General features: G+C 48.3%; 1 protein-coding gene across 11 annotated transcripts in view; it reads right to left on the bottom strand.

The window, feature by feature from the left end:
* The window catches only part of TEAD1 (TEA domain transcription factor 1), a 271,267-nt gene extending 258,215 nt beyond the window's left edge, over nt 1-13,052 (bottom strand). For 10 of the 11 annotated variants that reach the window (XM_011286720.4, XM_045038972.1, XM_023239574.2 and 7 more), the window contains exon 1: nt 12,957-13,052. The gene's annotated coding sequence lies outside the window, so the exon portion shown is untranslated. Of the gene's footprint in view, nt 1-12,198; nt 12,301-12,956 lie in introns of those variants that run through there. The other variant, XM_011286726.4, reaches the window with a different exon arrangement.
* Between the last annotated feature and the right edge of the window lie 596 nt (nt 13,053-13,648).

Below are 13,648 nucleotides of genomic sequence, written 5' to 3'. Positions count from 1 at the left end.
ACCTAAGAATGTCGAGAGTACTGAGACCACAAGTCCTAAAATATAATCTGAAATTCCCGAATTTCACACAATACAAACCTTTCAGAATTCCACTGGGAAAAACTTCTCAATTAAACTTCGCTAGTCTAAAAGGAAATGAACCAATGCTGAATCATTCCTATGAATGGACACTTTTTTTTTTTTTTTTTTAATACATTATGAATTGATCTACAGAGAGCAGAGGGTTTGAAGCAACTTGGTTAAATGCAGCACAGGTTTATAGGAATAGCTCCTCTACTGTGGCTCTGGTCTCAGAAACAGCCTGGGACAGACTTTCCAGATTAATTCTGTCAGGAGCTCAACCCCTGGGCACAAAGCCCCCTGTCCAAGATAGGCTCTCCGTTCTGCTTAATTCGAGGAGGTCACCCAGTTTCCTCAACAGTTTCCTAACAGTAAAAGGACTGTATGTATAGTTTATCATCCAAACGGGGCATCTGAGAGTAAAAGAGGGTGTTAGTAACTACTGCTTAGGGACAGGAAGCAGGACAGTATCAGGCAAGCGGTGACATAGACACAAGAAACAGAAGACGACAACCATTTACAAAATACCAATGGATAAAAACTGCCACAAACCGTTATTAGGAGGAAGACAGGGAGCATCTCATGGGAGAACAAAAAAACAAGACCAAATTACAATTAAGAAAAAACTGGGCAGGGGTGCCGGGGCGCCTGGGCGCCTCAGTGGGTTAAAGCGTCAGACTTCAGCTCAGGTCATGAACTCGCAATTCACGAGTTCGAGCCCTGTGTCTGGCTCTGTGCTGACGGCTCGGAGCCTGGAGCCTGCTTCGGATTCTGTGTCTCCCTCTCTCTCTCTGTCCCTCCCCCACTCATGCTCTGTCTCTCTCAAAAGTAAATAAATATTAAAAAAAAAAAAAAAAAAAACTGGGCAGAGCAGAACCTGAAAGTTGGGGTATAAATTAACCTGACTCTGGGTTCTTTTCTTCCCTGCTTAAGACAATTTACAAATCAGATTCAATACTCGACTTGTGGCCTCAGGTGCCTTTCGAGTGTCTCTTTCTCATGATCTCCCAGTTTTTCCTTGTTGGTATTTATTAAGGTCTTGGATTGCTTCTGGCTTCAAGCCATACGGCAGTCAATGTGGCCAACACGTATCAGTAAGGAGCAAGTCATTCCGCATTATTGAGATTACTTTCTTTTTTTTGTTGTCTATTTATTTTTGAGAGAGAGAGAGAGAGAGAGAGAGAGAGACAGCACGAGCAGGGGAGGAGCGGAGAGAGAGGGAGAGAGAGAATCCCAAGTAGGCTCTGTGCTGTCACAGCAGAGCACAATGCAGGGCTCGAACTCCTGGACTGTGAGATCAAGACATGAGCCAAAACCAAGAGTCGAATCCTTAGCCAAATAAGCCACCCAGGAGGCCCTGAAATCACTCTTTTTAAAGTAACAGCATCCAGGGCGCCTGGGTGGCTCAGCTGGTTAAGCATCCAACTTCAGCTCAGGTCACGTCTCACAGTTCATGAGTTCGAGTCCCACATCAGGCTCCGTGCTGACAGCCTGGAGCCTGCTTTGGTTTCTGTGTCTCCCCCTCTCTCTGTCCCTCCCCTGCTTGCTCTTTCTCTCTCAAAAATGAATACACATTAAAAAAAATAAAGTGAAAACATCTTACATCTTAGATACTTCTAATGGGTACCTGAAGGCCTCTCACTATAAACCAGCAAACAGGCAAAAATGTAAACTCATATTAGGACATCACTCTGAGTATCAACCTTAATCATCTGACCAGCAAAACAAATGCAAACGCAAGGTGGGGCGTGGGAGGGGCTCCAAGTGAGTACAAAGTCGTTCAGGGCGATAACGAGATTCAGCACTGTATTGATTCTATGAGACAGAAGTCACATACCATAAAATCTACCTACCCTTGAAAATTATGTAATTCAGTGGCTTTTAGTAGATTTACAGCTTGTGAATTGTCTTTAAATGTGCCTCTCGCCTCTCCTCAGCTGTCAGCCTGCCTGTCTCCAAAAGCCTCTATCCCCCGGCCAAGTCCACTCATCTCTCTTAAGAATCTCTGATTTTTTAATTTCAAGACTGGGAAACCAGATTCACTCACACACAGTTCCGTGTGACCTGGTTAAGAGGCAGCAGGAAGAGATGTCAATAAAATGCTGGTGGTCCCAAGCCCAGGCTCACACAAAGCAATCTTACCTGCTCAGACCAGTCACAGGGAGTGGCCCAAGTCTTAAAGCATGGGGACACGGACACACCCTGAAGCGTAGCTGGCTATCTGAGCACAGCAGGACCAGCTTAGGGCACAAGACTGAGACCCGCCAGCTTCCAGAAAAGGTCCAGTTCATCTATCCAGGAAGTGCCTGGGTACTAACCCAAAGAGACATTCATCTTAGACTAACAAACATCCTCCTTAATATGCAAAAACACTGGGAAAACGATGGATGGGCTGCCATTCCCACAAGCTTGAATCACTCTGTGAAGTATATTTAAGGCCCACAGACAGGAGTCTAATAAAAGGGGCAAAGACTTCATCTCAGAGCTTGGAGCACGAAGGTGAACAGGATGGTCTGGGTTCTAACAGAGCTCACACCTGCGACTCTGGCCTGCTGAGCTGCCTCTTACCTCAACTTGCCCACAACCCTTCAGAGTAGGTAGCGTCAGCCCCATTTTCCATGTGTTGGAAACTGAGAGCAGAGAAGTTAAGCAATCTGCTCCCAAACAGGTATTAAAGAGTGCAGTGGTTGCGGGGAGGTCAGCCTGGCTGGCTCAGTCAGGAGAGCATGTACTCTTGATCTCAGGGTCGTGAGCTCAAGCTCCACGCTGAGTGTGAAGCGTGCTCTAAAAAATAAAGTACGATACCAAAGAAAATTAAAAACAAACAAACAGTATAACGGGGGCAGCAAAAGGAAGGGCAAGGTACATCTCTGCCTCTTCCTTCACACCTGAAGCTTGGTCCTTTGAACCTCCACGGGCGATTCCTCAGTGGTTTCCCCAGCAGGTCCAGGGCCCCAGGTATAATTTCTCTGTGAAAACATGACTTCCATTCACTCATCTCAGAGAACTTTTAGAACCCAATCCCAAGTTAGGAGCGTGGCTTCCACGCAGCAATCTAAGAAAGAGGTTTCCTTTCGGTGCACGAAGGTGCACCCCGCTACCCCCCTTTGGAAGCATTTCCATTTAATTCAAACTACCACCACTTGGCAAGGAACGACCTCACCTGTAATATATGTACTGATGGGTTTCCTCCATCACTTCTTAATAGAGGAAATACGGTTCAATGTGATTAATGGTCTCAGACCTCAACCACTCCTGGATTTGAATCCATTTGCCCGAGACCTGCAGTCCAGCTCTGCCTCAGCCTTGGGTATTCCTCAAGAGTCACACTGTCAGGCTGCCCTGGCAGGAAAGCTGTGAAGACCTGACATTCAGAAGAACACCTGAAATACCTATTTACCAAGCATGTATTCTGTATCAGACATACAGGAGGCATTCTACTGAAACTCAGGGATGAGGACACCAAGGCTCAGAGGGTAATTTGTCCAAGGCCACAGAACCAGTAAGTAGCTGAGCCAAGGGTCCAACAGAGGAGTGTCCTACTCCAACCAAACCTGTGGGTTTTTTTTTTTTTAATTTTTTTGAGAGTGTGTGCACACAAGCAGGGGAGAGGAGCAGAGAGACAGAGAGAGACAGAGAGAGAGAGAGAGAGAGAGAGACAGAGAGAGAGAATCTTAAGCAAACTCCACGTTCAGTGCGGAGCCAGATCCCATGACCCTGGGATCATGACTTGAGCAGAAATCAAGAGTCGGACGCTCAACCGACTGAGCCACCCAGGCGCCCCTCCAAATCTGTGCTTTTAAAACCACATTATTTTCCTGCCTTTTTCCAAACCAGAATCCAGAAACTTCCCACTCCCCTTGTCAACCAGGTGCCTCCCCACTTTCTTCCGTTTTGCTTCCTCCAATTAATTCTTCAAGCCAAGTTTCAGATCTATAGGAGCTAAAGATTGGCAATACACCTTTTCTCGGGGTTGAGTTCAGTACTCTGGAGAGTACTTCGGGGGTCCTTTGTTTTCTACTGACTCAGCTCCGCTCTGCTCCCAAAATGGCATCTGGCAACACACACACACACACACACACACACACACACACACACACACACACACACCAAAAGAAAAGGAAAATAAAACCCTTTCCCTTCAAGCCCCAACTCCAACACCACTTCCTCTGCAAAGGTTTCCTCGGTCCCGACCACTAAGGGACACGGCTGTTTCCATGTTATGGAGAGCACTTAGACAACTGAGCTATTTTCCCTTTATTCTGGTGTTAAACAAGAAAATTCATGCTCCTGAGAACAACACATGCTCAAAAAGTGAAAGCCCCTTCCCAGCCCACTCCCTCAAAACCACCCCTGTCTATAATATAAAGATCCCTCATATCTTTTTGGGTGGAGATGTAAACGTGTTTCTTCAGCATTTCCTCAACTCTAAGACACCACTGAGTGTAACATGCAGCGTGATTTCTAAGAATCATTGCTATGAAACCAACTGTGCCAGAATGCTGCCTTATCATTCAGAAATCGAAATTTCATACATATTGAAACTTTTTTTTATCACATGTCAGTCTTGCACATAAAGAGGAAAATAATAAGCAAAGTAGGTTAGGTAATATATACCTCAAACAGCTTCTCCAAAACATCAACACCCATGCTTTGGCACACATGACGACCCTCGTGACAAGAGCATCCTAACGAGTGCCCCACAACGGACCCCGGGATGCTCTTCCTCCCTGCATTCTTTGTACAGGCTTTAAGGAGTGTGTGCAACCACATCCCAGGTCAGGACCACTGCCTGCCCAGTCACAACTGTAAGACACATCCCCACCCCCACGGTGTTCAAATACAAAACATCGCGTCTTGGAACTCATGACATACAAAATATACACAGCTTCCCCACCAGATTGTGATGATCTCTTTACAGGCCTGTTTCCCTTGCTAAACTGCAAACTTTGCAGGGGGGACATGTTACTGTTCGCCATTCTCTGACCACCTTTTACCGATCACCCAACCCCTGGCACCCGATAGCACCTGTAAATGTGCAAATGTCCAGGGGCAAGTAGCGGTTCGACACAAAACTGGGAGCATCTGGATTTCAAAGTGCCCGAGGTGCAAGGAAGACAGAAGAAAGGAACGAAAGGCACGTGCGGCTTAGGCTTAGCGGCAGCTGGCTCATCTCTGGGCTGCTGGTAGGAACGCCCTTCCTATCGCCTCCTGCAACGTCAGGGATACCACCTGAGGAGCTCCATGAGCAGTCCCACTACCCAGAAAGTAAAACCGCTTCTGCAAGCCGCCAGACAAGAATCAGCCCTGAAACCCCTTGCCAGCCAGCCTGACACACACCTCACCTCTATAATCACATCTGGAATCAACCGCTACACTCCCAAGGGGTAACACACACAGTTAGGAGGGGTGGCCAAATTTAGTCTGACCGGGCGTGAGGAGAAGCGTTAAGAGTGTCTACAGCAATGGTTCCCAACTAGAGGTGGACACCTCTATGGACCTCTTAAATGCACAGCAACTTTGCACCGAGCCCAGACCTCCTAAGGCTCCAGGGGTAACGTCCAGACTGTTGAAAGATGCGTGAAGGCCGCAGTGCACATGGCAGGTAGGAACACTGGTGGGACAGAGGCTCCCTGGGACAGGAGTGGAAAGAGGCTGACGTGGACTGGAGTCAGGATCATCCTGAATTAGCCATGCAAAAGGATCTGTGGACAGTGAACTACAAACCCAGAAGTCAAAGTGTGGGGATGAGCGAGAACATCCAAGGAGGGTGTGTTGGGAAAGGCGCCCGACAGTCTCACCCTGCTTCCCTGGTGCCTGGCACCTGTCGGGGGCACAAACGTTTGCTGAATGAGATTCACGTGGCTGATCAGACAGGCTGATGAACACCCTCAAATTTCCACACAGCCACCTACTGTGTGCAGAAATCCCAAGCTGGCTCCAGCAACTGAGGCAGGAAGAACCCCCGTCAGTCCCCTCCTGGCAGGGTAGTTTTGCCCAAGGTCCCCTAAGACACCTGACTAGAACTGTTCTAGAAGCCGTTCCCTCTCTAACAGTTCCCAGTAAAAAAAAAAAAAAAAAAAAAAAAAAAAAAAAAAAAAAGGAAGCTGCTTCCTCCCTCCAAATCATAGATGACTCTTCTCCTGGTTTCCAGTTATATAGACATTAGTCATTTTTATATTTTATGATTAAGGTAAAACTCCGAGGGGAAAGGATATCAGGGGGAGGGTCTTTTGAGCACACAACAAAACTAGAAACCTTTTATCAAAGAAAGCGCAATATCGGCCTTCTCTTAGCTCTCCAGCGTTTAAAACAAAAGCAGATTTTGAATTATGGGAATTTCTCCGCTCTGCCTGCAAGAAAAATGCTATTAGGTAGCTTGTCTTCCGTTTTTCTCTCAGTGAAAATACCTGAGGAGGTCTTCCGAGGGTTCTAGATTACAGGACAGGGCCGTTGTCCCCTCAGCTGAGGGGGCTCTAACTCTAACCACCGTGGTCTCCCAAAGGCTGGGAGATGAACCGGCAGCCCACGGAGAATGGGTTCAAAGAGATTCCACCAAAGGAAGCTTGGCTCACAATGGTTTCAATGGTTCGCAATCAGTTCGCCCCCAGGACATCCCCAGCCACGGGGACGGGTGATCTGAAAACGGAGCATATCAAAATGCTATTGATAAGCTAAATTACCAGACAGCTTATCTGAGGCCCACATCCGCCATATGGTGCCCCAACTTCTGCCGCCTGTTGCTGCCGCAACAATAGGCGCGCCTGCCCAGAAAGCAGCTTCGGACAGAAACCCGGCAGCGGCGGCATGTGGGGCGGCTACTGTGTTTACATTTTATTTTGTGCCATTAGCTCCGTGCCTCCCCCGAACCCCGTAGAGACCAGAAACGCAGCACACGTTCAATGCCAAAAAGCCGCGTTACCTACAGGCCACGCGCGTGCACGCCGCGCGCGTAGGTATACATCAGGTGAACAGAACAAACCAGATGTCAAGCCCAGAAATGGAGCTGCCTGGTGGGGGAGGGCGGGTCAGGCAGGCTCCCGGCTGGAGCTCCAAGCAGACAATGCGCTTTTCTCAAAACACTCGGGCGGGCGGGCCTCGGGGAGTGGCTATTTAAAACACTTGGCTCCTTTTATTTCACCACCGTGGAAGTGAATTCGGCTCTTAAGTGCCAGAGCAAATGAAGTCATTTGGTTTCTGCGGGCTCCCTTTGCATTTCAGCAGAAGTCAGGCTGGACGAAAGTCGGAAGGTCCAGCTGAAGTTGTTCTTTCTTCCAATTAAAATTGATTCCACAGAGGATTTGGCGCCTGGGCTTCATTAACTTTTTTTTTTTTTTCTTGGAAAAGGCACTAAGCTCATAGAAAATTTAAAAGACACAAGACCGTGGAATGAATGCTGTCAAAGATGACTCCTGTCACAGAATGCCATCAGGTTGAGATGCAAAGTCGAACAAATGAGGAGATCACCTGCTACAGGCTTGGTTGGTATCACAGCTTAATGGGGATTTTCGGCAAATGAATTCGTAAGATTTCCGCATTCAGTTTCTTTCTACTCTGTAAAGAGGTTCCTATCTTCACAGAGGTTATATCATTAATGGTAATAAAATATTCACTTATTTGGTTTATCTATTTGGGCAAAGACACGGGTCTTCAAAGGGAACTCAGCAACACACAGCATCTGGTTATGCAAAAATGTACAAGATGCAGGTCTGGAAACAGGGCAAAGCAAAAAGAAAAAAAAAAAAAAGGCAGTCAACCTAACATTCAGATCTAGTTATCTATTATGGAAAGGTGCTCCTCTCAACCCCCCCAATTACCAACACCTTAGCAGACAACATTCTCGGATGAACTTTTCAAATTTTCTTAAACACTCTCAGTTTAAAAAAAAAAAAAAAATCTCCTTTCAAGTTAAATGGAGATTGCACTTGAACTCCATCCAAGAGCGGAGCTGAACTGAATTATGATAATTAGAAAGCTGTGCCTATAAAAAAGCGGCGCAGTTCATGCATTTTTTTTTAAAAGTTCATGCCAGAGAATATAAGTTCAATATGTTCTCACATAATTAACATTTCCCACCATTAGCAGCAGTGTTTCAGTTTATATATCAGTAAAAACAACAGCACTCGTCATTGCTGTATATTCCCAGTCAAGAGTGTTTCAGTCACTTTGCACATACATCTAAATCTGTCAGATGCCTAAAAGCAGCCAGAATTCCCCACTGGAGACGATGGTGGTGCTTAACTTGTTCATTAGTAAGCTCCTTTTTTTTCTTTTCAACCCATTTTCCAATGCTGGGCTCTGTTCCCCGAACTAGAACTGCTAATAAAATCCTAGGACACAGCCTTAAAAACTAATGTGAAAAGGGGCAGAAAGCACTGCATGAGGATAGCAGATACTGATGGGGAAAGTAAATTTGCGGGGGTGGGGGGTGGGGGGTGGGGGCAGATACAGCCAGGATGGAGACTTCCCTTGGCCTACCCCAAAATAGAAAAGACCAGCCTCTAGGATCCCCCTCCCCTCTTTCCAATCAGAAGACACACAAGTGGTTTCACCATTAGCGAGGACTCCCAGACTATGGAAACTACTTTCTGAGAACCCTCCCAACCATGCAAAAAGCCACTGGACAGAACTTAAGAGCCGAGAGGGACCCACCCTGTAAGAAATACCATCCTCAAAACCCACCCTTCAGGGCATCCCATTCGGTTTCACTAAAATAAAAATACATATTTCAAAATGTTCTTACTAGGCACCACTAGGAAGACTGAATGTATCTGAAGAGGTGACTGAATTTCGGCTAGGAGTTCAAATATGGAATAGGGTCAAGGAAGCTTATGAAGAGAACCTTAACGGGTTGGGGACTCTCAATAGCTCACAGCTTTGAAACAAAAGAAAATCAAAACACTCCAGATATTTCAATCCAAATACTCTACGGTTCCACAAACTATCCCAGAAGAGGGAAGGCTCACACTTCCCAGATCTCAAAACCATGTAGTAATTACAATACAAGGGGGACTAAACTGCTATTTGTCAAAAAGCCCAACCCTGAAACATTAAGGGCTTCAGATGGACCTGAATTACCTGATTTTATCACCCTTGTGAATATGAAAGAATCAAATGTATCACTGATATTGTTCAAACCTGACTTGAGATCTAATTGAAACACCACCGGGTAATCTGTGACTTCTGCAGATAAAATGAGAAACAGCACCAGGCAGCTATAAAAGATTATTCTAGCCATTGGTCAGTCCCCAATACCAATAGCCCAGCAGCACAGCCCAAGTTTGTCAAAGGGCAATATATGAGCTTACAATATACTTCCCGACCCCGACCCACCCCCCACCCCGAGTTCAGAAGTAGGACACTAGCCTCTGCAGTTCCAGTCACTGAACTCTAAAGAGGAAGCTGCAATGCGTGCCTTTATCAGCAGAAAGGTGGGCTCTGATTTCCCTGCAGTTCTACAGAAAAAGCTCAACGCTTGCTCTGACCAGTATCCTCCAGTCTTTGGGAAAAAAAAACAAAAACAAAAACAGACCTAAAAAAAAGTTTATCACTAAATGGATCCAAACTGTAGACCCAGCTTTCACTCAGCAGTGTTTTTTATTCTTTCACAATCTCTTTATTGGGAACAAGTCAATGTGCCTAAAATACAAGCTTAGAAGTGTTCCCTACCTACTGTCCACATGTGGACACTGGCTCATACGTGCAGTTATCTGCACCAACCTTTTGAGTGATAGAACACCACAATTTTCATTTGCAGTCAGTATAATTATGCTCGCAATTAACATGTAATAATACATGACATGAGAGAAAAGTAATCCCACAGATGCACAGACTCTTGTTGGACCACCACGTATGTCACACTGATCCGTTTCTAAAACAAGGAACCTTAAAATATTGTTAATGGCACAGCTCATTTCTTCAAAGGCCTATCTAACATTTGGGACCTACGGTCTCTGTTCCTGTTACATACTTTTCTACTGAAGATGCAACAAATATGATCTAGAAAATGATACACATATATTCTTTTTCAGCTGTCCCATTAAGAAATGCCTTCCTATACTTGTTCTGCAGCATCAGAATTCAAAACGCTTTCTAAATCACTGAAGCTCAAGCAGCAAAAAAAAAAAAAAAAAAAAAAAAAACAGAACACCTTTTTCCTTTTGATCTGCTTGTCCTTTTTCTAAATAAAAGGGAACATTAATCCCCAAAGTGAGTATCCAAATACATAATTCCTGCTGTATAAAGACAGAGAGGTAGAGGAAAAGGGAAAGAGAAGCTGACTTCTCCCATGGTGCCCTCCCCCCACCCCTGCCCGCCCCGCCCCAAACCTGCCCTTAACAGATAATTAGTTTGCCGCTAGGGCCTAAGCACACACAGTGCCGCAATGCAAAAAGCGCCTCTCCGTGAGAAATTTGTTTCAATCCGGCTCAAACTAAACTAGGTTGCCATCCCTCTTTAAATTAAATTTCATTAAGGATATATGGTGGTGAGTCCTGGTTTATGTTTGGGGAAAAGGGGGGGGAAAAAAAAACCTCCATCTATCTCTCAAGCATGTTCTCTGGATGGAGTTCTATTTGTTACTTTAGGAAAGATCACAGAGAGGAGGAGTCTATACAAAGATTCTTTCCTATATTTTTAAAATCTTACTGTCAAGGCAGAGTCACTTAGTTTGGTTTGAAAATTGTGAAAAAAAACAAAGGGGGGTGGGGGGAGATTATTAAACTACGACCCTAAAACTGCAGACCAAATAATACTTACCATTAAAGTAAAAATAAAATGGTCTACACACTGGCACTTTTATACCATCAGCAAGAAACAGTAATGGATACAGCTTATCAGTCCATTTTTTTTTATACCAACAACAAATAAAAGAATTATAAACCCTGTCTAAAACCTGAAACCTGAGAGCTCAACACTGAGTTGCACATACAAAATACTAAACAAAAATATCTGTGCCCATTTATGGAAATATTGAGATTAGAAAAATAAGTTTTCCCCCCAAAACATAATCAACAATTCAAAACCTCACTGTTAACAAAGGTTCAACTAATCCATTTGTCTTTCCTGAGTCACTTTGTAATTAGTTCCACTGTTTCCTTCTGAAGAGGAAAGATTCTTACCAAAGTTGGATTTAAGTCCGGCCCCAAAGATCCTGCTATCTACAAAAGGGCACAAACCCAAGAGTCAAAGGATGAAGCACTAGGCACAGCCTGAGCTATGTTCCCCAACCAGTGCCTCAGAGTACCCTGGCGGAGAAACCCCCGGGCACCACACGCCAGCAAGAGTCACTGCACAGACAGAAGCCCACACTGCCTGCTCTGATCACATGTTCCACAAGGGATCCGTCTATTCAGGTAACCACCTGCAGGCACCCAGCACACCACAAGCGATCAGACCAGCAAAACTTCCAGAAACAATCAAGGAGAAGGGTGGGGAGGGAGAAACTTGTGGTTGCCCTGAACTGTTAGTGTTCTGCTCCTCTGCAATATCTGTAGCATTTTAATTTTTGTTTGTTTGTTTGTTTAACCATTTTGAAATCTGATAGGTTTTGCAGACCTTTCTGTCCCAGGACCTGGGCTCCCTCCAAGGCACTGTTTTTAAAACAGGCCTTTTTACATGACCCTCTCCTGGAACATCATCCGTCTCTAAGTTTCCAGCGCTTACGGAGGTCAATTTTCATTTCTGCAAATCACAGACAGCCACTTGCTTCTGAGAAGTTAACAAGCCTCCTGAGAAATGCTGGTGGCTGCTATTTCATTGTTTCATAAATATTTTTATACAGTGACACCATTCAGCTTTAAATAAATCTTTAAAAAGAAAGAATTAAAAAGCAGAGAAAATTATGATCTGGATTTTATTTATTTTCGTGGGAGGAGAATAAGGGAAGTGTGAGCCCTCCATTGTTTTCAACTCCTTTAAAATGTTGCTTCAGTTTTGCTTTTTTTTTTTTTTTAATATACAAATGCATTTTAGAAAAAAGAAACTCATAGAAGTTGAACTTTCTTGAAAGCGGGCCTCTGGACTTTTGAAAACAAGTGTTGCTGCTACGAACAAAGACTAGAAGTACACCCTGATTTTCTCCTCTCCTGGGGATCATTTCTCTTCCAATAAACAAACAAATCCCCCAGTATTTCCTACCGAAGGGAAGTTTTCCAGGGAGAGTCTCCTCCAGGGTTTGGTGGTAACTGCGACTCAGTCTTTTTTGGACACAATGTTTCTGCTGACTCCTGAAAATTTTCCACTTGAATGTGCAATGAAGCGGCGGCGGCGGCGGCAGCAACAGTCCTGGAGAAGCGGCAAAGGCGACCGTGCCTTCTTTCATCTTTGAGAAGGAGCGAACCCCCGCCAGCAGCACGAGTCGGCGCGGACCCCGGGCCGGCCTCGGGGGGTCCCGGCGCCCGGGGTGGGTTGGGGGGGGAGCGGTGGGGTTGGGGGGAGGCGGCCGGCTGCGGGCTCCCAGGCGGCGCCGGAGGCTCTCGCCGCCCGCGCCCGCTCCGAACTTCTGACTTCCCCGAGAAAACCGTGCAAACTGCCCGAGGGTGTGAGGGTGTGTGCGTGTGTGCGTGTGCGCGCGTGCGGGCGGGCGAGGGGGGCGCGGGGGGCGCGGCGCGGCCGGCCGCCTCCAGGGCCGCCGCCGGGGGCCGCCTGTTGCCGCGCGGGCTCCGCAGCGCGCGGCCCAACTTGGCGTCCCGGCAACTCGCGCGGCGGCGCCCGGCCGCTCACCTTGAACGGGGCGCGGGGGCCCGGCCCCGGCCCTTCGCGCGCCCGCCCGCCGCACACAAAGCGGAGCCGCGAGAGAAAGAGCGGCCCGAGCGGGACGCGCCGCCGGCCCCCCGCCCCCGGCTCCCCGCGCGCCGCCCGCCCGCACCCTGCATCAGCCCCGCGCGCCAACTTACCTCGGCGAAGGGAGCCGCCGCAGCGCCCGGCGAGTCCGAGGCAAACTTCGGCGCCGGTTCCCCCGCCCGCAGCTCGGTGCCCGGCTCCCTCCCCGGCTCCCGGTCCCCGGGCCGGGCCACCCCACCCCTGCCTAGCACCGCTCCTGCCCCGGGGCCGGCTGGGCGCACTGGGCTGCTGCCCGCGGCTCCGGGCAAAGGCGGACGGGGTGGGGGGGTTTCACTGCATGGCCTGTCCCCGGACGCGGCCGCCCCGGGCCCGGGCCCCGCCGCGCGGACCGGCCCGCAGGGTGGAAGCGAGTCTGCAAAGTGCTTGGTGGGCGCCCGCGGCGGGCGGCGGGGCCGCGGCGGCGGCTGCAGAGGCTCGGCTCGGCTCGGGCGGCGCGGCGCGGCGCGAGCGATGCTAAGAATGTTCGGAATGAGGACAGGAATGAAATGAACGCCAGGACCGAACTCGCTCCGGAGGGGTGGGGCCTCGGTGACGTCATGCGGCCTGCCGCCCGGGGCCGGGGGCGGGGCCTGCCGCCGCCGGTGACGTCATGGGGATTCGGGGCGGGCCCGGCTCGGCCGCCTAGCCGTTGGGGCGCGGGCTCCCCCGGCAGGGGCGGCGGGGCGGAGCCTCGCGCCCACGGGGGAGCGGGGCGCGCGCGGGAGCCGCCCTGCCCCCTCCCGGCGCGGGCCTGGGCTTTGTCCCG

The sequence above is a fragment of the Felis catus genome, chromosome D1 (assembly GCF_018350175.1).
Source record: "Felis catus isolate Fca126 chromosome D1, F.catus_Fca126_mat1.0, whole genome shotgun sequence".
Classification (NCBI taxonomy): Eukaryota; Metazoa; Chordata; class Mammalia; order Carnivora; family Felidae; genus Felis; species Felis catus.
The sequence above is the reverse complement of the archived record's forward strand: the minus strand, read 5'-3'. Positions and strand labels throughout refer to the sequence as shown.